We start from the raw sequence: 24,754 nt of genomic DNA, 5'->3' as shown, positions 1-24,754 counted from the left end.
TCCTGACACTATGGCTTTCTCACCCCATCCCCTTTTTTTCAGGAGGTGCTTTTTAAATGTTAACATATATTTATCCAATCTTTTAGCAATACATTTCCATCTTTTAACAACAGTAAATCAAACGTAGGCAGGAATAAATCTCCCTCACTTGTCTATGCATCCAATGTCCACCTTCACTGCAGGAATCTGCTCTTGATTTTTACGAAAACTTACTGAGTTTCCTTCTATGTATGTTAGGAATATGCACATAGATATTTATTCCAATTTTTCACATACACAAAATATTCTGTTCTAAACCTTGTTTTTTCTCAATGAATAATATTTTTTGGAGAGCCTTCCACATTGGCACATAAAGATCTTCCTTCATTCTTTTTCACGCCCTTCTAGTATTCTATTTGTTCCATAATTTATTTAAGTCTCAATTGGTAGACATTTGGTTTATTCACAGTACTTTGCATTTTTTTAAAAAGGGTCAATGAATAACCTTATACATACATCCTTAGGGTGTTTCTGTAGGATAGTCTTAGAAGTAGAACTGGGAGGGATATGCATTTGTAATAGATATTGCCAAATTGTTTTCCATAGGAATTGCCTTATTTCTTTAAAATATAACATGGAATTTTTAAAAAGGATGTGCCCTTACCTCACACTATAAAAAAAAAAAATTAACTCAAAATGGAACAAAGACCTGAATGTAAAAGCCAAACTATAGAACTCTTAGAAGAACACATGAGTAAATCTTCAAGTTCTTATATTTGGCAGTGGATTCCTAGATATGATACCAGAAACACAAGCCACAAAAGAAAAAATAGATAAACTGAACTTCATCAAAATTTAAAACCTCTCTGCATCAGAGAAAACTACCCCAAAAGTGAAAAGAAAACCTACCGAATGGGAGACAATACTTGCCAACAACTTATCTGATAAAGATCCATTATCCAGACTATATAAAGAATAGTTACAATTCAACAACACAAATAACACAATTAAAAAATGAGTAAAGAACCTGCATAGACATTTCTCTAAAGAAGATATACAAATGGCCAACAAGCACAGGGAAAGATGCTCAATATCATCAGTCATCAGGGAAATGCAAATCAAAGCCACAATAATGCACAATAATTGAATATACTTTATGCCCATGAAGATGGTTCCAATGGTAAATTTTATGTTATGCATATTTTGTCACAATTTAAAACAATTAAAACATAGACCCTAAAAACAAAACAAACTAGCAAACAAACAAACAAAGACACACAATGAGATACCAGTTCAAACTACCAGTATGGCTATAATGGAAAATAAAAAGAAAGAAAAACAAGTGGTATTGAGAATGTGGAGAAATTGGAACACTTGTACATTGCTGGTCAAAATGTAAAATGGTGAAGCCACTCTAGAAAACAGTCCTCAAGTTACCATTTGACCCAACAATTCTACTTCCAAGTCTATACCCAAGAGAAATGAAAACATACGTCCACATAGTAGTATTATCCATAATAACCAAAAGGTGGAAACAACCCAAATGTCCATCAACTGCTGAATGAATAAACACAATGTAGTGTATCTATACGATGGAATGTCATTTGGCCACAGAAAGGAAAGAAGTACAGATACACACTGGAACATGGATGAATCTTGAAAACATTGTATTAAGTGAAAGAAGCCAGTCACAAACTACCACATATTATATGATTCCATTTATATGAAATGTCCTGAATAGGCAAACATACAGAGATAAAAAGTAGATTAGTGATTGCTTAGGGCTGGGGAGGTCGGGGCAGTGGGAAGTAACAGCAAAGAGGTGGATAAAAAATTCTGAAATTGACTGTGGTGGTTGCACAACTCTGTGAATACACTAAAAACCAATGAATTGCGTACTTCAAATGGGTGAATTGGGTGGTATATGAATTATATCTCAAGTTGCTACCAAACAAACGTCATCTAATTACTAAGGAATCTGGTTACCTGACAGTGGTGGGATATCAAAGGTCGGGTTTTCATGATTATCCTCACTTGAGCCTATTGATCTTGACAGTCATCACCGGCCCAGCACGTCCAGGACATTCCCTGAAAATGCTCCATTTGAAGCACTGGGATCTGAGAGCACCACCTGACATTTGGTAATTTTCGACCAGTAAAAATGTGCTAACCACCACTTTCACCTGATTCGTCATCATTTAATCCGGCTTTTCTCCATATTGAAATGAAATATAAAATGAAATAAATGGGGCACTTTTTAGGAAAACAACTCTACAGACTACCCAAATGTGCTTTAAAACAGTAGTTTCAGGGCTTCCCTGGTGGCGCAGTGGTTGAGAATCCGCCTGCCAATGCAGGGAACACGGGTTCGTGCCCCGGTCCGGGAAGATCCCACATGCCGCGGAGCGGCTGGGCCCGTGAGCCATGGCCGCTGAGCCTGCGCGTCCGGAGCCTGTGCTCCGCAACAGGAGAGACCACGACAGTGTGAGGCCCGCGTACCACAAAAAAAACAAAACAAAAAAAAACAGTAGTTTTAGGGAATTCCCTGGAGATCCAGTGGTCAGTACTCCATGCTTTCACTGCCGAGGGCCTAGCTGCACAACATGGCCAAAAATTTTTAAAAAAAACAAAAAAAACCCCACAGTAATTTTAGAGATGGGTCAACAAGTTATGTGATTACTGAATCAAGTGAGCAGACAGGGGCAGGGAATGCTTTGAAAGCCATTTGTCATTCATCTATGGAATAGCACAATTTATTTATTCTATTGTCAACTAAATCTTTTGGCTGACCTCATAAAGAGCTTCTACAAATCAATAAGTGGAAGGCCTGTAATATACTGGGGAAAGGACATGAAAACACAGTGCATTAAAAAAATGTAAAAATAAGATTTAGATGTGAAAAAGTGTCTCTCCTCCCACAGGAGAAAAATGCAAGTTAAAACTACCCATAGTTCCTCTGTCAGAGTGGCAAATACTTATCAAGCTTACGCATACAGTGGGATTTCACAGATAGTAATAAGATCCTTGCATTATTGGTGAAAAAATAAATTGCCACAGTCCCTGGAAGGCAATCAGATAGCATCTAACAAAAAGTATAAAGCCCATATCCTGTGATCCAGAGATTCCCCTTCTAGGAGTGATGCTATGAATGCACTTTTCTTTTTCCTTTGTCTTTTCTCCTCTTCTAATCTCCACTCTATACCTCAAGTGAAGTCAATAAATGGGTAATAATTCCCTTAAACTCTACAGAATTAATTTCTTTTTGACTATAGGAATTGGCAGCTAAAAAAAAAAAAAAAAAAAAAAAACCCAAACCCCAAACACTAGATGCCTTAATAATTAAAGAGAAACTTAAAAGTTCTTTTTAATGAAGGTTCACAGCTATAAAAGTAATAAATGAAGCTCCCAAAATACTGCACAGTAGGTCGGGTTAAGAATCCCATTCAGGGGCTTCCCTGGTGGCGCAGTGGTTGAGAATCCGCCTGCCGATGCAGGGGACACGGGTTCGTGCCCCGGTCCGGGAAGATCCCACATGCCGTGGAGCGGCTGGGCCTGTGAGCCATGGCCGCTGAGCCTGCGCGTCCGGAGCCTGTGCTCCGCAGCGGGAGAGGCCACAACAGTGAGAGGCCCGCATACCGCAAAAAAAAAAAAAAAAAGAATCCCATTCAGTAAGAATCCCATTGCTGGGCCTAGGAAGCGGAGCCCAATTATCAGCATATGTGCTACCATAGCGCCCCCTGCTGGCCCAATGCAAAAACAAATTTACGTGGCTGGTTTTAGTCAAGTTTTCTTCAATAGCTGCTCTAAAAACAGGGCATCTGCGACTTGCTGATTATTACCTCTGCTCTCCTCTAGCTCTCAACTCTTTCTTGCATCAGATAGGTTTGCCTCCTACTTCTCAGTGAAGAGCAAAAGCCCTTGAAATCTCACCTCCTAAAGAGATTTGCTCCTTTCACTACTCTTTCCTGGCTGTTTCCTCCTGGGTAGTTCTAGTTCTACCTGTTCTCCTCTTTCAGTGTGTCTGTCTGCCTCTGTACTGGCTACATACCATGTGCCCCCAGGCACTGAGGCCTTGCACCCACCAACAACCTGCCATCCCCTCACTCACTGCCCCACCTTATCTGCACTTGGCCACTCCACACTCATTCCTCAATCCAGGGTTTCTTACAAGGAGGTCTATGGACCATCTACATACTATTCCCAGACTGCTTGCTTAAAATGCAGATTCCTGGGCCCCTGAATCCAACCTTCTAGAATCCTGGCGCCTACATTTATAACAAGCAAGTACCCCAGAGAATTCATATGTGTTCACACACACACACGCAATATAAAACCCATCTTTTTTTTTTTTTTTTTTTTAACCAAACCATACGCTCTTATCCAGAAACTTGCACATCTCCTAACCATTTAAAGAATTAATTGCATATGCCCCATTCTTGGCTTTCAAGCCTTTTTGGTAAATTGTTCAAAATATCTACTTCCTGTCCCTTCCTGTAAGTGGATTATATATCCCTACCCTAGTGATGGCAGGTTTAGCCATATGAGGTGCTTTGGCCAATGAATGTGAGAAGTAACACATGCCTCTTTCAAGCAGGCACTGGGCGAACAATTGCAGAGTTCTGCAATATTCTGTTTTCCCTCAGCGAGAACTGATACCCTCCACATAGGGGCTGCTTCTTCAGCTGGGGCCCAGAACAAAGATGCAAGGAGCCGAGCTACAGGCAACCCATAATGGAAACCTGATATAAGTGAAAAATAAGCTTATTGCATTGCTGTGATTTGGAGTCCTTTGTTACTACTGCTTTGCCTAAGCTGACTCATACAAATACTTTACAGGCTGCTTTCCTAAGTCTATTTCCCATTACCCTCTAATACTTATTCCATCTAAACTCCTGCCAAACTGGATTACTTGCTTTTCCTCATTCACAAATTACTCCAATTCTATGCAGCCATTTGTTATCTCCTGCCTACCAACCTACCTCTCAAAATCTGATTTCAACCTTCAAAGTCCATCTCAAGTGCCACTTTCTGTGTAAAGCCTTTCCTCATCCCTTGATGGGCCTCCTTTCAACGCTATATAATGGCGACTACTATAACCTGTTTATTTTTGTTGGGTTTTTTTTTTTGATACTTTTCTTATCATGTCCCCTCAAAACATCATAAGTTCCTTGAGATTAAAGATTATCTTATTCATAATGTGTTCAATGAAGCTTTGCAAATAGTAGGAATCCACACAAGTATTTGTTTAATTAAATTAGCACTTTCAACTAAAGAACTGCTGTTTAGTATATTTATGATGTTTTTAAAGGTGGACTTTATGAAACACTTAACATACTCATTGAGTAAGCAAAATTAAGATGCAAGTAGAATTATTTCTAATAGCAAACATTACTGCTAATTGAAATATAGGTCAAAGTTTAATGAACCTGTGTGCATGTTTGTGTGTGTGTGTGTGTGTGTGTGTGTGTGTGTGTGTCTCTTATCTGCAAAAATGACCAGGTCTTGACCTTCATCCCTTGCTAAATCCAACAGGTTTTAAACCAAAACTTTAGGGCTTCCCTGGTGGCGCAGTGGTTGAGAATCCGCCTGCCGATGCAGGGGACATGGGTTCGTGCCCCGGTCCGGGAAGATCCCACATGCCGCGGAGCGGCTGGGCTCGTGAGCCATGGCCGCTGAGCCTGCGCTTCCGGAGCCTGTGCTCCGCAATGGGAGAGGCCACAACAGTGAGAGGCCCACGTACCATAAAAAATTTAAAAAAAAATAAATAAATAAACCAAAACTTTATCAAAGAAAAATAATGTATCATAAAGTTAGTATTCCTATGATTACATGCTAAGGGCAATTTTTACATTTATGGCCCAAATTAGCTAATGTATTTTCTTACATTCAGGAAGATGTATTTCCCTGCTTATGATTAAAATTCAACAAATATAATTCCAATTTCAAAACAAATACCCAATAACAAAGTGCCGCCCCTACAAATCCTCATAACAAATGGAGTCCTATCTGGTGATGAGCATCTATCTTCTTTTCCACTCCTCTCCTAGAACCTAATGCCCTCTGAAACATTTTGGCAGTAATTGCAATGGTTCTTCAGGTTTTTCTGAATCTAATTTCTTTTTTTGAATCTAATTTTAAAAGTACAGGAGACAGTGATGGGAACCATGCCGCCTTCCAGCCACGGTGATATGCGTGAAGCACAGACCTTTCAACACGAACTTTATTAATTCTCATGTTAGGACTCTGGAAGGTGATGGAGGTGGCCGCTAATTGCTTCCTGCGGGTGAAGAGACCTCTGTTGGATCCCCGCTTCGAGGGTTATTAGCTTTCCCTCGAGCCGCTGCCCTGTTATGAGCTGGAGCTTGACGCAGGTTTGTCTGGAGCAATGCTCAGTCTATGTCTGAATATTCCTCACCACTGAGATAAGACTTTTCTACTCTGCCTATGAATTAGGAGTTTTCTCTGGTCTGCCTGGTGGGAACAGTGACAGCTCCTAGCCTTGTCTGTGGCAGAAGTAAAACTTGGAGATGATCAGAGTATACACTGGAACATATGCATGCTTTTGGAATGTATAATTACCTACATTGTGATTCATGGTATCAAGACAGTGTATAATACGTTGATAACGTTGGAAGAATTATGAATTTAACAGTGATGCTTGGGCTTCCCTGGTTGGCACAGTGGTTAAGAATCTGCCTGCCGGGCTTCCCTGGTGGCGCAGTGGTTGAGAATCCGCCTGCCGATGCAGGAGACACGGGTTCGTGCCCTGGTCCGGGAAGATCCCACATGCCGCGGAGCAACTAAGCCCGTGAGCCATGGCCGCTAGGCCTGCGCGTCCGGAGCCTGTGCTCCGCAACGGGAGAGGCCACAACAGTGAGAGGCCCGCATACCGCAAAAAAAAAAAAAAAAAAAAGAATCCGCCTGCCAATGCAGGGGACACGGGTTTGAGCCCTGGTCTGGGAAGATCCCACGTGCCGCGGAGCAACTAAGCCCGTGAGCCACAACTACTGAGCCTTTGCGTCTGGAGCCTGTGCTCTGCAACAAGAGAGGCCGCGACAGTGAGAGGCCCGCGCACTGCGATGAGGAGTGGCCCCCACTCGCCGCAACTGGAGAAAGCCCTTGCACAGAAATGAAGACCCAGCACAGCCAAATAAATAAATAAAACAAAAAACAAAAAACAGTGATGTTGGACACTGCCTTAGAAAAACCACGAGAGGTGTTTCGACTTCCTACAGATTTGACAGCATACGATAATCGCCTTTGAGCATCCATGCATTTCACATCTACTTGGGTTACCTCGTCAGATGGAACTGGAAGATTGTATCTCATTGGAGCAGGTGAACGTGGAAATAGTGTTTCTGAAAAATGGGAGATTATATTTAATGAAGAACTTGGGAGTCCTTTTATCATAATTCACAGTATCTCATTGCTGAAAGTTGAAGAACATTCGATAACTATGCTGCTTCTTCGAACACAGAAAGAGGAATTGGATATGGAAGGAAATGGTTTCTATGTTTCCTTGGAGTGGGTCACTATTAATAAGAAAAATAAAGATAATAAAAAATATGAAATTACTAAGCGTAATATTCTCCGTGGAAAAGTCAGGGCCCCATTATGTCACTTTTGAGCCCGATGGGAATGGTCTAATGATTGTCTCCTACAAGTCCTTTACATTTGTTCAAGTTGGTCAAGATCTTGAAGAAAGTAAGGATGAAGACATGTCAGAGAAAATCAAAGAACCTCTGTATTACTGGCAACAGACTGAAGATGATTTGACAGTAACAATACCGCTTCCAGAAGACTGTACTAAGGAAGACAACACTGTGCTGAAGGGTCAGAGGTTTCTGGAAGGAAATCTCTATTCATCTATGGATCATGAAAACAGTATATGGGTAATTAAAGAGAACAATAGCTTGGAGATTTCCTTGATTAAAAAGAATGAAGGACTGACACGGCCAGAACTAGAGGTCGGTGATAAACGGGGAAGTTATAAGAGACTCAGCTCAATGTGCTGCAATAGCTGAACGTTTGATGCATTTGACCTCTGATGAACTGAATCCAAATCCAGATAAAGATAAACCTCCTTGTAATGCTCGAGTTAGTTAGAAGAATGTGATATTTTCTTTGAAGAGAGCTCCAGTTTATGCAGATTTGATGGCAGTACATTAAAAACTACTCATGTGAGATCTGAGGTTACAGGACAATCAAATAGCTTGAAATCCAAGGAAAAACAGGTACCACCAAGGAGAGATTGGATAGGAGAGCTGGTTCATCTGAACATGGGGAGAAGAAAGGATTGCCATATAAGTGGGTGAATCTTGGAAGCAACCTGTACCTTTTCTCTGTCATAGTGGATCCTAAAGAAATGCCCTGCTTCCATTTGCACCATGATGTTGATACCCTACCCTGGCAACCACACTCCAGCAACCAAGATGATACATGGGAGCATAGCGCAATTTTCAATGCTTTAGGCTACGTCCAAGCATCAAAGAGAGACAAAAATTTTTTTGCCTGTGCTCCAAATTATTCTTATGCAGCCCTTTGCGAGTGCCTTCAACGAGTTTTCATCTATCGTCAGCCCACTCCCATGTCCACTGTACTTTACAATAGGAAGGAAGGCAGGCAAGTAGGGCAGGTTGCTAAGCAGCAAGTAGCAAGCCTAGAAACCAGTGATCTTATTTTAGGCTTTTAAGCAACAAATGAGAGATTATTTGTTCTCACTACCAAAAACCTCTTTTTAATAAAGGTAAATACAGAGAATTAATTACTCCAACATGTTGGCTCCTCTGTACTGGAAAAGTATTCAGTGGTAGCTGGAAGGCTAGGCAGTTGTGCTGTAACCTGTTAAGTTTTATTGTGTTAAAATTATCTTGTATGAATTTATTTTTTAAAGGATATTAGAAATACATTTGAGATTATGAGTCTAGAAAAGCTATGGAATGAAGCTGCAAATTTAGAGAAAATTAGCTTCTGTAAAAAATGTAAAGATAGGGCTTCCCTGGTGGCGCAGTGGTTGGAGGTCCGCCTGCCGATTCAGGGGACGCGGGAATCGTGCCCCGGTCCGGGAGGATCCCACATGGCGCGGAGTGGCTGGGCCCGTGGGCCGTGGCCGCTGAGCCTGTGCGTCAGGAGCCTGTGATGCGCAACGGGAGAGGCCACAACAGTGAGAGGCCCGCGTATCGCAAAAAAAAAAAAAAAAAAAAAAAAAGTAAAGATAGTCTTAGCAAGTATAATTTTTTGTTTGTTTGTTTTATTGTGGTATATATATATATAATATATATAATATAATATATATTATATATAATATAAAAAATATAAAAAATAAAAAATAAATAAAATGAAAAATAAATAAATAAATTTATTTTAAAAAGCAGGAGTTTATGGGGGGGGATCCTTGATCAAATAAGTTTGAAGAAGACTGCAGATTGGACCCCAACCTTTCTAGGAAGTCATTATTTACATAGGATATTAAATCTTTCACGTGATCCTGCAGTGAAAGCAGGAACATGTAAGCATGTTTCCCAATTTATTCAACCGTGGAATCAGTTTTTGGTTTTGTATTGTTTTGTTTCGGAACTCCCACTGAGTTAATCTCATGGGACACTGGTATTCAGCAGGACTTGAATTAAGAAATAGTTTCATGCAGGTATGCTTAAGTAATCCATCTAAAATAAGTGTCAGGAAAGAAAAAGATCTGAGTTGAAAATTCAGGTTTACACAGTACATCCAAGATTGAGTGGTTTCTCAACACTGTCCAAGAAAATAGGGTTAATAGTCCTGAATTAGCACCCAAAAGAAAAGATCTCACAGTTATGTCCTTAATTTGATGGTTGAAATACTTCAATGCATTCTTGGTTGAACTTCTGGGTTTTTTTTTTTTTTCAGATTGGGTTTAGTGCAGCTCAGACTAATGCTGATGGTCAAGGCCAGGCTTCTTTTTCTCTCCATCATATTTATAGAAGTTTCATAATTGATGTTTTTTAAAGCACCTGATCACATTCTCCACACTGCTCACCAAATAAATTACTTGTAAGGCTCTTTGCCTACATAGGCTCATGGAGTTTATCATTCTGTATTAGGCTTAACTATTTGCATTCTTTTGGGGTATACACCAGAAATGTTTCCTGGCACAGGAAGTGGTAACTGCTCTCTCATTAAAGCAATTTTTAAATGCACCCACCAAAGTCATATTTTTTAAAGGACTCGTCATCTTGATTAGGGTCCAGGTCATTCTTGAATAGTACAGACACTTAGAGATGATGTAGTAGTTGATCATTTAACTAAAGCATGATTACCTGCTATTTTTTGGTTTGAAGGTATAGTTACTTACCTGTTAAGGTTTTTTCTTAATCTTTATGAAAGCAGTACCCGTTGTATATTTTAGATTCCCTGAGCTCTTGGGGTGATTTGGGTCTATGTGGCTCGATTTGATTCCAGATATTTCTCCTCAATGCCAATTTAAAACTAAATGTGTGTGGCAAGATTGAAGTGGAGATGCTCAAACAAGAGGAAGGTGTGAGCAGCCCAAAGGCCCCTTAAGAATGTCACATGGAGGACATCACCGAGAAGGCTAGATAAGAGGCTCCTGACATCCCCTCCACAGAAGTGCACCACAACAAAGAGTAGCACCCGCTCACTACAACTAGAGAAAGTGTGCACACAGCAATAAAGACCCAATGCAGCAAAAAACAAAACAAAACAACAACAAAAAAAACCAGGCTGTTCTATATAGGTGCACAAGCACTACCAGTGACTTTCCCCTTTGGCTTGGCACGGAGTAAGCAAAAACACCCAGCTCTTGGTTTCTCCCTGATAGGGGCTAGACTGCATAGCTAACGTCCTGACTTTCCCAGCTGCTGCCTGAAGGTCAGGCTTCCAGTTAGCCTGCATCAGGGAGCTGAAGAACCTCCATAAGACTATCATTGGATTTTTCAGCAGAAACCTTGTACACCAGAAGAGAGTGGGATGACATATTTAAGATGCTGAAAGAAAAAAACTGCCAGCCAAGAATATTCTAGCCAACTTATCCTTCAAAATTAAAGAAGATGGGCTTCCCTGGTGGCACAGTGGTTGAGAATCCGCCTGCCGATGCAGGGGACACAGGTTCGTGCCCCAGTCCGGGAAGATCGCACATGCTGCGGAGCAGCTGGGCCTGTGAGCCACGGCCGCTGAGCCTGTGAGTCCGGAGCCTGTGCTCCGCAACAGGAGAGGCCACAACAGTGAGATGCCTGCGTACCACAAAAAAAAAAAGAAGAGATAAAGATTTCCCAGACAAACACAAGCTGAAGGAGTCCATTACCACTAGATTGGCCTTATAAGAAATGTTTAAGGGAGTTCTTCAAGCTGAAACAAAAGGATGCTAATTAGTACCATGAAAATATATGAAAGCATAAAACTCACTGGTAGAGGTAAATATATACGTGAATTCATAATACTCTAATATTGCAATGATAATGTATAAATCACTTATAACTCTAGTATAAAGGATAAGAGAAAAAAGCATTAAAAATAACTATAGCTACAATAATTTGTTAATGGATACATAATTTAAAGAGATGCAATTTGTAACATCAAAAACATAAAATGTGGGAGGGAGAGTAAGCATATGTAGAGCCTTTGTATGCATATGAAGTTGTTATGATAACCACAAAGTGAAAACCTACAGTAGATACAAAAAAAGATAAGAAGAAAGGAAGCAAAGCATACAATTACAGAAAATCATCAAATCATGAAAGAAGAGAGCAAGAAAGGAACAAAGGAACTACAAAAAAAGCTAGAAAACAATGAACAAAATAGTAATAGTAAGTCCATACATATCAAAAATTAAATGTAAGTAAACTAAATTCTCTAGTCAAAAGATATAGAGTGGCTGAATGGATTTTAAAATTATAATAATGATAAGACCCACATAAATGCTGCTGAAAAGAGACTCACTTCAGTTTTAAAGATACACATAGACTGAAAGTGAATGGATGGGGAAGAAGCTATTCCATGCACATGGGAACCAAAAGAGAGCAGGGTAGCTACATTTACATCAGACAAAATAGACTTTAAGTAAAAAACTGTAAAAAGAGGCAAAGAAGGTCATTATATAATGATCAGGTGATCAATTCATCAAGAAGGATATAACAATTATAAATATTAATGTGCCCAACATCCAATTGAATAGATATCAACACAATAGTTGCAGGGGACTTCAATATCCCCCTTTTGACAATGGAGAGATCATTCAAACAGAAAGTCAGTAACCAAACTGGACTTAAACTACATGTTAAAGATGAACATAACGGGCTTCCCTGGTGGCGCAGTGGTTGAGAATCCGCCTGCCGATGCAGGAGACACGGGTTCGTGCCCTGGTCCGGGAAGATCCCACATGCCGCGGAGCAACTGAGCCCGTGAGCCATGGCCGCTGAGCCTGTGCGTCCGGAGCCTGTGCTCCGCAACGGGAGAGGCCACAACAGTGAGAGGCCCGCATACCGCAAAAAAAAAAAAAAAAAAAAAGATGAACAAAAAAAAAAAAAAAAAAAAAAAAGATGAACATAACAAACATATACAGAACATTTCATCCCAAAGCAGAAGAATACATACTCTTCTCAAGCACACACAGAATATTCTCCAGGATCGGTCATATGTTAGGTCATAAAACAAGTGTTAACAAATTTAAGTACATTGGCAAGCATCTTTTGTGACCACAGTGGTTTAAAACTAGAAATCAATAACAAGAGGAAAATTGAAAAATTCACAAATATGTGAAGATGAAGAAACATGCTCCTGAATGGATCAAGGAAGAAATCAAAAGGGCAATCGAAAAATATCTTTAACCAAAAACAAAAACACAACATACCAAAACTTATGGGATGCAAAAGCAGTTCTAAACAAGAATTTTATAGCATTAAATGCCTACATTAAGAGAAAAGAAAGATCTTAAACAAACAAGTTAATTTTACACCTGAAGGAAACTAAATAAAGAACAAACTAAACCCAAAGTTAGTAGAAGGAAGAAAATAACAAAGTTCAGAGCCAAAATAAATAGATTAGAAACATAACAGAAAAGATCAACGAAACTAAGACAAACAAAATTGACAAACCTTTAGCCAGACTAAAAAAAAGAGAGAAGACTCAAATGATTAAAATCAGAAACAAGAGGAGACATTACAACTGATACCACAGAACTACTAAGGATCATAAGAGACTTCTATGAACAATTACATGCCAACAAACTGGACAGTCTAGAAGAAATGGATCCATTCCTACTAAGACTGATTCATGAAGAAACAGAAAATCTGAACAGACCAATTACTAATAAGAAGATTGAATCAGTAATCAAAACCTCCCAATAAAGAAAAGTGCAGGACCAGAAGGCTTTGCTGGTGAATTTTGCCAAACAGTTAAAAAGAAATAATACTTATCCTTCCCAAACTCTTCCAGAAGATAGAAGAAAAGGGAACACTTCTAAACTCATTTTAGGAGGCCAGCATTACCCTGACACCAAAGCCAGAAAAGGCCACTACAAGAAAATTTCCTTGGCCAATATCTTTGATAAACAAAGATGCAAAAATCCTCAACAAAATATCAGCAAACTAAATTCAACAGCACATTAAAAGAATCAAACACCACAATCAAGTGGGATTTATCTCTGAGACGCAAGGATGGTACAACATATGCCAATCAATAAATATGATACACCACATTAACAGAATGAAGGATAAAAATTATGATTGTCTAAATAGATGCAGAAAAAGCATTTGATAAAATCCAACACCCATTCATGATTAAAAACTCTCAACAAATTAGGTATAGAAGGAATGTACCCCACATGACAACCCCACAGCTAACTCCATACTCAACAATGAAAAGCTAAAGGCTTTTCTTCTAAGATCAGGAACAAGACAAGGATGCCTACTCTTAGCACTTCTATTTAACATAGTACCAGAAGTCCTAGTCAGATAAATCAGGGAAGAAAAAGAAATAAAATGACATCCAAATCAGAAAGGAAGAAGTAAAACTGTCTATGTTTGTAGATGACATGATCTCATATATATATAAAAAAAAAAACCTAAAGATTCCCTCAAAAAACTGTTAGAACTGATAAATGAATTCAGTCAAGTCGCTGAGTACAAAAATTAATACATAAAAATCAATATACAAAAATCAGTTGTATTTCTACTCAGTAACAATGAACCATCAGAAAGAAAAAGTAAGGAAAAAAATCCCATTTACAATAACATGAAATATGGTAAAAATACTTAGGAATAAATTTAACCAAGGAGGTGAATGATCTATATGCTGAAAACTATAAAAGACTGATGAAAGAAATTGAAGAAGATACAAATAATTGAAAAGATAGTCCATATTCATGGATTGGAAAAATTAGTTGTTCTTACTTTTCCAAAGTGATCTATGGATGCAATGCAATCTCTACCAAAATTCCAATGTCATTTTTCACAGAAACAGAAAAATCAATGCTAAATTCATCTGGAACCACAAAAGACCCTGAATAGCTAAAGCAATCTTGAGCAAAAAGATCAAAGCTGGAGGCATCATATTTCTTGATTTCAAATTATATTACAAAGCAACAGTAATCAAAACAGTATGTCATTGGCATAAAAACAGACATATAGGTCAATGAAACAGAATAGAGTGCCCAGAAGAGAAAAAAACCCATACACATCTAGTCAATTAATTTTTGACAAAGGCACCAAGAATACACAATGAGGAAAGGATAGTCTCTTCAATAAATGGTGTTGGGGAAACTGGATATCCATATGCAAAAGAATGAAATTTTTGGATTTGACACCAAAAGCAAAAGCAACAAAAGCGAAAATAAACAACTGGGACCAAATCAAACTAAAAAGCTCTTGCACAGCAAAGGAAAACATCAACAAAATGTAAAGGTAACCTATAGAATGGGAGAAAATATTTACAAACCACATATCAATAAGGAGTTAATATCCAAAATATATAAGGAACTCATACAACTCAATAGCAAAAGAAACCAAATAATCTAATTTAAAAATGGGCAAAGGACCTGAATAGACATTTTTCCAAAGAAGACATACAAGTGTCCAATTGGTATATGAAAAGAAATTCAGCATCACTAATCATCAGGGAAATACAGATCAAAACTGCAGTATCACCTCACAGCCTGATGACTTTTATAAAAAAGACAAGAGATAACAAAAGCTGGTAAATATGTGGAAAAAAGGAAACCCTTGTACACTGTTAGCAGGAGTGTAAAATGGTATAGCAGCCACTATGGAAAATAGTAAACAGGTTCCCCAATAAATTAAAAAACAAAACTACCATATAATCCAACAATCCCACTTCCAGGTATATATCCTAAGAAAACAAAATCACTATGTCAAATCGATATCTGTACTCCCATGTTCATTGCAGCATTAATCACAATAGCCAAGGTAAACCTAAATGTCTGTCGACATACAAATGAATAAAGAAGATCATACATATATATATATATATAATATAATATACATTTATAATATATAATATTATTCAGACTTTAAGAAGAAGGAAATCCTGCCCTTTGCAACACGGATGAACCTGGAAGGCATTATGCTAAGTGAAATAAGACGTACTGCATGGTACCACTTACATGCGGAATCTAAAAAGGAAAAAGTCAAACTTCTAGAAACAGAGAGTAGAACAGTAGTTGCCATGGGCTGGGGGTTGGGGGAGATGAGGAGTGGTTGGTAAAACGGTACAAACTTTCAGGTATAAAGTGAGCAAAGTTCTAAGGATCTAATGTATTGCATGGTGGCTATAGTTGAGAATACTTTATGGTATAACTGAAATTTGCTTAGAGTAGATCTCAAGCTTTTTGACCAAAAAATAAATAAAGTATGTGAGGGGATGGATGTGTTAATTAACTTTATAGTGGAAATCCTTTCATAATGCATACGTGTATCAAATCATCATATTACATATTACAACTTATTTTGTCAATTATACCTCAATAAACCTGACAAATAAAAATAAAAATTTGCTTGTTAATTTGTTTCTTAATAATAATAACTGCTTTATGGCCCCAGGAAGGAAAATTTGGGCCAACAGAGCAAACCAGATAATCTGGCTCTTCACTTACCTCTGTGAAGCATCCTAGCATTCTACTCCAGGAGGAAAATTGATTCAAGGTAGGAGTTAACATCCTGATCAAAAGACCCAAGTTTGTTGGCTCATATGGCTTTCTTTATGCAAGCACACAGCTCTAGAGTAAAAAACACTAGATTGGGAATCAAAGAATGTGAAATTTGTCAGCAGCCTAGTTGTCAGGAAACTTGGAGTACATTAGGGTGGCCATATAATTGACTGAATATAAATTACATTCTTTATTGGCGCACTATTAATGATTATACCAGGACAACAAGATGTAAACTGGGACTGCCCTCCACAAACTGGGACACGTGGCCATCCTAATTCTGTCACTAGAAACTCTCTAGAGACCTTTCTAACTGTAAAATGATGATCCTATGATTAATGAACCAGTTTAAAATTTTCTAATGGTTAGAATTGACAAATGCTTAATGACTTTTCAAAATAATTAAGATGAAGAGTTTTAAATAATTAGAGCAAAGTTTTGAGAACACTATCTCCTTAAGATTCTATTTTCAGTCTTTTATGAGTCTTCCAAGATATTAAGAAATGACTGTTCTTAGTTCCTCTTTTTCAACACATCCATGAATACACTATCCTGAATGCTTTAGCTCTCATCCTCTCAGTCACTAAAAAGTATTTTTCATGTTCTATTTTTATGTTTGGCTTTAAAGCAGCCACATTTTTGCAGAGCAGAGGAAAAGGGAAAGGATGGCGGTGGTAAGTAGAGGAGGAGGGCTAGGAATGATAATTGAAGTCCAGGGCAGGCATTTTCCCCCAAATCCTCTTCCTGGAGTGGACCTGAGGTGGACAAAACCAATCCTGGCTTCAGAGTATTTCTTGTACTGTGACATCTTCACGTACTGTGATTCTGCTGTTTAAAGATATGTGTTTTCCACACAATTGTGTCTCCAAACGCAAGCCAGCTACTTAGTGCCTATGCCAGCTCTGGGCCTGCTTGACCTCTGCTCTCTAGCTCGGAAGAGTTGACATACAGAGGCTCCAAGTCCCAAGCTCCCGGTCATGTCCTGCAATGGGAGTCAACGGCAGGAAGCAAAGGAAAAGCAGGGCCCTTCTTTGTCTTCCTGGTCTCAAGCTGCATCATGTGCATGGCTCCTGCTCTTCTCGTTGTTCTACAGGAAGATATGCTTTATCAAATACCTGAGATACATCTTGGAGACTCAGGCATGAAAGAATGAGTGCAAATGTTTGAATAAAAGGAAACTTTAGAAATCAAATACTTGTTGGGACTTCCCTGATAGTCCAGTGGTTAAGACTCAGCACTTCCATCGCAGGGGGCGTGGGTTTGACCCCTGGTCAGGGAACTAAGATCCTGCATGCTGTGCGGTGCGGCCGGAAAAAAAAGAACAACCAAATACTTGTTTGCACAAGGACAGATCTGAATTTTTCATGTATTTTTACTGAAAGAGAAGTACATACTATAAGTAGAATATACATATGATTTTACACAAATGCATTAAAATAAATCATACATACTTTACATTAGGTTACTCATAGTCTATAAAATAATTTTTCCCAAGTCATACAGTATAAAAATAAGCAATGTTTCAAATTGCCTCCAAAACTGGGATAGTTCTGGCCCCAAATTAGAATAGAATTTGTACCATAAGTAGTAATTAGAATTAATTTTATAATTGTGTTTAAAATTTAAATATGCCAGGTTCTGAAAATCAGAAAATATTCATTTTATTCAATAGATGGAAGAATAAAATTATCAAGTTTAAAAACAAATCTGAGGTAAAAATCTGCATTAAATTACACTAAGGCAAATCTATCTCAGATTGTTTCCTTAATTTGTTTATTTATTTAACATTTCATCTTTCTAAAGTACTCTTTCATCACCTCTGGCCTTCTGGCTCTAGTAATTAAGGTGACTTTCATATAAAATGATCTCTACTACAGGGATGGGAGTATTTGCACTTAGCTACTGATTACTCAATACAGACCTATCAGATAAAATGTTGCAACTCGATGAGAATGATGCACTCTTATCTTATGTTAAAATACAAATCACAGTATGTTGACACTTGATAATTTCAGCTTTAATTTACTAGCCAAAGGGGATTAAGAATATACTGTAAAATTTTAGTAGTTGACCCTTGAACAGCTGTTCAGATTGAACTGCACACGTCCACTAATATGCAGATATTGTTCAACAGTAAATATTACAGGACTATAAAGGTCTGTGGTGGAATATACGGATATGGAGGAACCATTGATATGGAGGGTCAACTATAAATTATACTCAGATTAACCCCCGTGTTGTTCAAGGGTCAACTGTATAGAAAATATCTTGGACACAAAACAAACCTTCCCAAGAATTTACCAGTATGACTATAAAGAAAGGCAAAATAAATATATATACCTGGTTCCACAAAAATATTGCTGCCTAAGCTCTAACACGAATCTGAATCTGAAGCCCCACTTCAGATTATACTAGTGGAACTTCAGCCTACATTGCTTCCTGGCATTGACCATTTTTGTTCGCCACTGTCGGATATTTCATGTTACACTAACAAAGGGAATAGGCATTTTCAATGTCCTGTCTGCATTCTTTCTAGCCTCCTTCTGCTCAGGTGTTTAAAAACAGGTGTTTCAGATGCACTCAGAGCCTCCAGTATGCGGGGAAAGCTCTCCCACCCATGCTTCCAGTGCGCATCCTGCAGGCCCCCAGCAGTCAGTAGTTTTAAGGAGATCATCCTGGATGGCTGCAAATGCTCTATTCAAGTTCCACATGTCACCAAACCCCAATCACTTAGCTGCATATGCTTTTTGTTGTATGTGCTCATCCCCAAATTTACTGTATAGATTTATTTTTTTTAACATCTTTATTGGAGTATAGTTGCTTTACAATGGTGTGTTAGTTTCTGCTTTATAACAAAGTGAATCAGCTATACATATACATATATCCCCATATCTCCTCCCTCTTGCATCTCCCTCCCACCCTGCCTATCCCACCCCTCTAGGTGGTCACAAAGCACCAAGCTGATCTCCCTGTGCTATGCGGCTGCTTCCCACTAGCCATCCACCCTACGTTTGGTAGTGTATATATGTCCATGCCACTCTCTCACTTCGTCCCACCTTCCCCCTCCCCACCAGCGGTCTCAAGTCTCTGTTCTCTACCTCTGCGTCTTGATTCCTGCCCTGCCACTAGGTTCATCAGTACCGTTTTTTTAGATTCCACATCTGTGCGTTAGCACACACACTGTATAGATTTAGATGGTGGGGTAAAGACAAACGACCCTGGTTGTTGTCATTTTCTTTAACAAGATGGAGTTAAACAGAAAACATCTAATAGTATTTTAGCCCAGTACTTTTAGCATCCCCAATTTTTTAGATTATAAATTCACAACAGTGAATACACTAGTGACTATTTTTAAATAAAACACTGAATAATTTCATGCTATAAAAATTATATGCTCACGGGCTTCCCTGATGGCACAGTGGTTAAGAATCCGCCTGCCAGTGCAGGGGACACGGGTTCAAGCCCTGGTCCGGGAAGATCCCACACGCCGCGGAGCAACTAAGCCCATGTGCCACAACTACTGAGCCCGTGTGCCACAACTACTGAAGCCCGTGTGCCTAGAGCCCGTGCTCCACAACAAGAGAAGCCACCGCAACGAGAAGCCCAGGCACCACAACAAAGAGTAGCCCCCGCTCGCCGCAACTAGAGAAAGCCCACATGCAGCAATGAAGACCCAATGCAGCCAATAAATAAATAAATAAATAAATAAAAATTAAAAAATTATATGCTCATAATTTTAGCTTGGATTTGTTTTGCAGCTTATTTAATACTGTCTGAAAATCAAGCAGGTAATGAAAACTACATATTTGAGCATGCATTATAGGAAGCAACATAGTGGAGACTCTAATAAGGCCAGTCGTTTAGAAAAGCATGCCCATTTATCTGATACACTCAGCCTCCAGAAACTGTCATGAATTCAAATATAATTTCTTCAATGATGCTTTAAAATCTGACTGAAAACTTTTTTTAGAGTCTGGATGCTAAGCTGTAATGAAAGCAGAAATGAAACTATGGTCTATGCAATCTCACTGTTTACCACCACACCACTCTCTGTAAAGCACCAAACACACACAAAGAGAATGTTTGGCATTCTCTCTTGAACTAGAGAACTTTTAGAATCACAGAATTTGAGAGCTGACAGGAACTTAGAAGGCGCTAAGTTTAGTTCCTCTCTTTCCACTTGAGAATAGGAAGGGGAGGATGGAACAAGGGAATCAGCATTTATCAAGCCCCCCAGGCACGTAGGACTGGGCACTTCCAACTTTACTACCTCAGTTCTCACAGTCCCAGGTAGGTGGCATTAACCTCCATTTTACAGCTAAGGAAATGTAGGCCTGTCTGGATTAAATACCCACCCCACCCCCGCTCCTGCCCCCCAGTAAATCCACTAATGCAGAACAGGGGAATTCCAACTTCAAAGTCACTGCTCTTTCCTGAGGGTAATGATTCACACACAAAGTATGGTCCTAGGACAAGCAGCAGGGCATTACCTGGAAACATGTTAGGAATGCAGATTCACAGGCCTCGCCCAGCCCTTCTGAATGAGAAACTGTGGGGTGGGCCCAGCAAGCCCTCCAAGCAATGCTGGTGGGCCCTCAAGTTTGAGAGCCACTGCTCTTTAGCATGTCGTCTCTTGGAAGCCTTACCTGGAGCATGGGTATTAAAATACATATAATTCTACACTGAGCTACTGCAGAGGTCAGAAGAACTTAGTGTATTACCCCTTATCCCTGAATATTATGACAGGGATGGCCTTCAACAAAATTTTGCTTTAGATGCTACATGGTTTAACTGATTGACATTGAAGTTTTTCATAAGAAAAAAAAAAAGTGAGAGCTATTCTGAATAAACAAATATTGCCAGTAAGATTCTGAAGAACTGTTTTCACCTTATGTCCCAAATAAATAAGACTTGAAACAAAAATCTTCTGCCTGCCTTGTAAAGATCCTCTGAAATTGACAAATACTCTTGCCTGACTGACTTTAGTATTATTTGCCATAATTAAAACTAGGTATAGGAAAACCAAGTAGGGATATACTGAATGTTTAGCATACAAGGATCTAAGTTAAAGTTAATAAAAGTAGCTCTTAAGAAAGAAACCACATGTAAAATTAAATTTAAAACTAAGAATTTAATGAAGTACCTTGTTAAAAATCTCCATTTGGAAGGTTTTCTTTTCCAACTTTAAAATATCATGAAGGAAGTGCTGTCTTCATCTGAGTGCTTCTCCACTCCAAACCCCCAAATGAAAAATAAAATAATTCATGTTACCAAAAATTCAAAATGTTCTCATTGGATATTTTGCCATTTCACTTTAGCATTTCGGCAAGTATGCCTAACCAGAAAATACTAATTCCTTTTCATATGTAATTTTTCCTTAAATTTTTGTCAATTATTAGTTGCCATTCTAGTATGTATAGTTATCATATAAGAAATTTTATAGGAAAGCCCTGTTTTTTAAATGCAATGACATTAAAATGATGCTTAGTTCCTAAGATATATAAAACACAATTCTTTTTAGAAAACCAAAAAATCAGAATGAAAATAAGGTAATCATTATAATAAGAATTAAAGTTAAAATAAAGATTTCAATTATCATGTCATCTTGATGCCTAATGGCAAAACAAAAAAGCTTCATGCTAATATAACAATAAATTCCCAATGGTTATTATTTGCTTTGAATTTATAATGAACTCCTTTTCTGTCCCCGGTTTTTTAAAGGCTCTTAATATTTAAAGGGAAGTTTCCTATGTACATATAGAGCACAGACTATGAAACACTGTACTATTAATTTTTCTACACATGGATGAGGCTGATAGTATAAAAAAGGAAATGTGGGGCATCTAAAACTTGCAAGTCTATGTAAAAAAATGTACCTCAATTTAGTCAAATGGAATTTTTGGTACATGACATAATAAAATAGAACCCTACCTTCAAATTCTATAGACTGAAAATCTCATATATGCCCTGTCACCATCGAAAAAACAAAATCAGCACACAATTATGTTAGCCATGTAAGTTAAATCTGCAGATGTCAGAGGTAACAGTCATCTCTTAATTCTTTGAATTCTTCCTATAATATTATTTAGTAATAGAGAATATTTCAAAAGGAAAGTAGGGAAAAAAGAGGCAGGATTATAACCACTAGAATTGCTTAAATTAAAAATGACATTTCATTTATTTGCTGATATGATTCTGGGAAATATATTTTTAAATCACTCCCTACTTTATCTTTCTTTAGAGATATTTTGTTTCTTCAACCAGCACACCGAGGATCAGTGCTACAGATCTTACCAAACTGCCTTATGAAAAGCCTTGGCTTCCAGAGAAGTCACACCTTGCAAACCCACATTGGTTCTTCATGATTCATTGTGAAGTGGGCATGAGCATGCTTCCTGAAATAAGACTGTATACTTCTGAGAACATTCATTTAACCTTGTGAACACACTTCTATAGAGACGATGAATTTTATTCGTTGGCTGCCAGTGGGAAAATCAGCTTAATTTAAGGAATTAATTAAGTCAGGCTGACAGAAGTCAATATATCAACTTTTTACAAATCAAAATTTATTTAACGGAATGTCTTACGTATATCTAATGGCTTTTCTAAGCTTCAAAAGGCGTTCATCTAAGCACTTCTAAGGCTGCCTCATTTTTCAGTTTTGTTTTAGTAGAGATTCTGATGTGCATCTAACCGAAAGTGTTTCTGACAAAACAGTAGACTCCCTTTCATCAAGGTCATAATTTGAAACATTATACAATAATGGAATTTAAATTATGTATGGGAAGAAAAGTAGAAGACTGAAACAAGGTATTAGAAATCCCTATTTGGGTCTTTAGATTCAGAAAAATATAATCACAGGCCAACACTGTTCCAACAGAGATGAAGGACATTAGCAGTTACTTGAATGTAACCTCTCCCAACATTTCCAAAGGCCTGCAATGTGGTTGCTGTGACCCTAGGGCCCTGATACTTAGACTTCTGAGTAATCACAGAATGAAAGTAATCAACCATAACTTAATTTTCTGAGAAGGTGAACCCTTAACTACAAGGTGCAGAAAGGAAGTCTTCAACTGCTTACTTGCCGTGGCTACAGTATTCAAATACCAAAATTATTTAGATAAATATAACCTGGGAGAAAAAACAATATGTAAGTTGGCAAAGCAGCAGTAATCCCTACTTTCAGGTAACCAATGTAATTTTGCTTCCTTCTAAAGAGGTTCTTTGATAAAAAGCAATAGCCTAGTGGAAGAAGACCTCCTCAAGATTTATCCAGTAATGTTAACAAGACTTACTACTTCTGGAATCCTGAGTGACAACACATGATCTGTATGACATGTGAACATAGAGCACACGGACAACCCAAAAATTCTAAGTTCAACCTCTTTTCCTACCATATTTACAGAAAAATTTAAAGCTTGAATTTCACTGACACTGTTTCAACTATTTCATCCTGTAAACTGCCAAAAGGTACTGGCGAACTGTCAAAACAGCAAAAACATAAAGTAGAGGGGTATACAGATAGGAAATGTCAACCAAACTTAGTCTTTGAGTAACTGAAATGTACTTCATTAGTTCTTTTTAAGAGAAAATTTCTTCAATGTCCACATTCTTTACATGCCTTTAACCTGTGCCAAGCTCACAAAATCAGGATTATTTTCAGTTTAGATTTATTGGTGGCACCAAATAGGATAACATCTATTTTTAAAATTTAATGTTATCAACAATCTTTTAAATTAATATAATATAGAAGTTCTCAGGACAAGCAGAAAGATGGCTAAACTTCATTTTAGACTTACGGTAACATCGAAGCAATTTTAAGAACGTGAATAAGACGAACTGAAGCTAAATACTGCAGAGGGAATTTTTAAAAATCAGATGTGTTAAGAAATTTTGAAGAGAAAGGAACTAATCTCACAAAACTTGAGAAGGAAATACGTTCTGATTAATCAAAAGCCTGGATGGGGCTTCCCTGGTGGCGCAGTGGTTGAGAGTCCGCCTGCCGATGCAGGGGACGCGGGTTCGTGCCCCGGTCCGGGAAGATCCCACATGCCGCGGAGCGGCTGGGCCCGTGAGCCATGGCCGCTGGGCCTGTGCGTCCGGAGCCTGTGCTCCGCAACGGGAGAGGCCACAGCAGTGAGAGGCCCGCATACCACAAAAAAAAAAAAAAAAAAAAAAAGCCTGGATGAATCCTGAGACATACATTCATCCTCTGAGGGCTACAGTGAGTAGAGTCCAGGAGCTGCTGCACAATAAGGACATATAAGACCTAAGTTTAAAAGTTAAAATCAGGAGTGTTTATATTTAATTTAAACTTGGTAGAGGAAATCTTCAAATGTAATTTTTAAAGTAGAATTTCTTCTTGCCTTCCTTCTTTGGTTTTTAACTATAAAAATTTATTTAGGAAAACTAAAATTATTTGAAGAAGAGGCATCTAGTTCTAGAATAATTTGGCACATTTATATGTGAAAAAAATCAGAAACCAATTGATAGATCTATAATACACACACATATATATAAACATTTTATTTTAATAATACTCTTTATCACTTCAATTTACATCATTCCATTATGAAAATGTTTAATTGAAGGGAGGATATTTCTTCAAAACTCTAAATA

The 24,754-nt window shown here is 38.2% G+C and overlaps 1 long non-coding RNA gene and 1 pseudogene across 1 annotated transcript in view; one reads left to right on the top strand and one right to left on the bottom strand.

Annotated features, from left to right (window-relative positions):
- The window catches only part of LOC136793589 (uncharacterized), a 43,730-nt gene extending 22,287 nt beyond the window's left edge, over positions 1–21,443 (bottom strand). The window contains exon 1 of the long non-coding RNA XR_010839092.1: positions 21,279–21,443. This is a non-coding gene — a long non-coding RNA (uncharacterized lncRNA). The remainder of the gene's footprint in view (positions 1–21,278) is intronic.
- LOC131750370 (nudC domain-containing protein 1-like) lies at positions 6,233–8,743 on the top strand (annotated as a pseudogene).
- Positions 21,444–24,754: the final 3,311 nt, after the last annotated feature.

This window comes from Kogia breviceps, chromosome 2 (assembly GCF_026419965.1).
Source record: "Kogia breviceps isolate mKogBre1 chromosome 2, mKogBre1 haplotype 1, whole genome shotgun sequence".
In the NCBI taxonomy this organism is placed as follows: domain Eukaryota; kingdom Metazoa; phylum Chordata; class Mammalia; order Artiodactyla; family Physeteridae; genus Kogia; species Kogia breviceps.
The sequence above is the reverse complement of the archived record's forward strand: the minus strand, read 5'-3'. Positions and strand labels throughout refer to the sequence as shown.